Source organism: Salvelinus sp. IW2-2015, unplaced genomic scaffold (genome assembly GCF_002910315.2).
Source record: "Salvelinus sp. IW2-2015 unplaced genomic scaffold, ASM291031v2 Un_scaffold2928, whole genome shotgun sequence".
Taxonomy (NCBI): Eukaryota; Metazoa; Chordata; class Actinopteri; order Salmoniformes; family Salmonidae; genus Salvelinus; species Salvelinus sp. IW2-2015.
In genome coordinates, this window is record NW_019944224.1 from 54,350 (window position 1) to 55,113 (window position 764).

The window sequence follows — 764 nt, forward strand, 5'->3', positions numbered from 1 at the left end:
TATTGTCCATGTACAGCAAATAGAAAGAGATGCGGCTTGAGACACATAAGGAATCGTTCCAGTTTCGAGTGACAAAATTCCAGCGATATTTCAGCAGTCCTGAAATTTAGAATTTTCACAATGCTAATTATGCTAGCTCCTGGCTGTGGCAGATGTTCCACAATGGATTATTGTGGATTCTATCATTATAGGGCCGTAAGACACATCTTAAGGTAAGGGTTTATTCCACCCAAATATAGATTTTGCCTGAACTATCCATTCAACGGTTGTTTCCTTGATAAACATGATGTAATCTAGCCTGGGGCCAGTCTGTTTTCTGCTCTCTTGACCATTAGAAACAAGGAGCCAGGCTTATGTAATCAGTACAACTGGAACTGACAGAAAGAGTGAAGTAAGAGAATGTGGACGAGGTACTATAAATCCATACGGCACTCAGACGATCCTTGCTGAGGTAAGTGGGTTGGGGGCTCTCGGGCCTCGGGCTCGGCTAGGGCACAGCTCTGACACTCGGAATGGAGTAATGCTATAATGCTGGACATTTTTTCTGCCTTTTCCCCCTCCCCACACACACAACCAGGTCTCACACACACGTGTGCAAAAAGCACATGAAGGTGTCCACACACGCATACACCAGGGCTCTATTCATTTTTTTTTGTAATTTTATTTAACCTTTATTTAACGTTTAAAGCACAACTGAATTTCTTACCGCTCTCCAGGAAAAAACTGCTGTTGCCTTGGTCCTAGGATGTCAGGGTTAAAGAGGA